Source organism: Salmo salar, chromosome 05 (genome assembly GCF_965601325.2).
Source record: "Salmo salar chromosome 05, fSalSal1, whole genome shotgun sequence".
In the NCBI taxonomy this organism is placed as follows: Eukaryota; Metazoa; Chordata; class Actinopteri; order Salmoniformes; family Salmonidae; genus Salmo; species Salmo salar.
In genome coordinates, this window is record NC_138295.1 from 95,914,392 (window position 1) to 95,915,000 (window position 609).

Genomic DNA, 609 nt, shown 5'->3' on the forward strand with positions numbered 1-609 from the left:
TTGAACACGAGAAAACAAAACAACAAGAACGACGAATGACAGTTTTGCAGGCTATATAAAACGCAGTGCAAAATCAATCTCCCACCAAAAGACAAACACAAACACACCCTCATATATGGGACTCTCAATCAAAGGCAAATAGACAACACCTGCCTTCAATTGAGAGTCCCAACCCCAATGAACCCAAACATAGAAACAGACACACTAGACTCAACATAGAATACATGAAAATCAATGGGCAATGTTGGATGTTAGTCTATTTCTATGTCTGTGTCTAGTTAGTCTAGTTCTATGCTTAGTTTATTGGTTTGACCTTGAATTGGAGGCAGCTGTTCCTCGTTGCCTCTAATTGAAGGTCCTATTTAATAGGGGTGTTTGTTCATGGGATTTGTGGGTAGTTGTTTTTCCCGTATAAGTCATTTTGTCCTTACGGGACTGTTTTTCGGCGTTGGTTTGGTTCAGTGTTTTTTGTATCACGTTCCTTCTAAAAATAAAGAAGAAGATGAGCATACACATTCCCGCTGCATTTTGGTCCACTCCTTACGACGAACGTGACATTAAACAACAGGTTACCTCTCGCTTCATTGTTTCATGAATGATTTAATAATA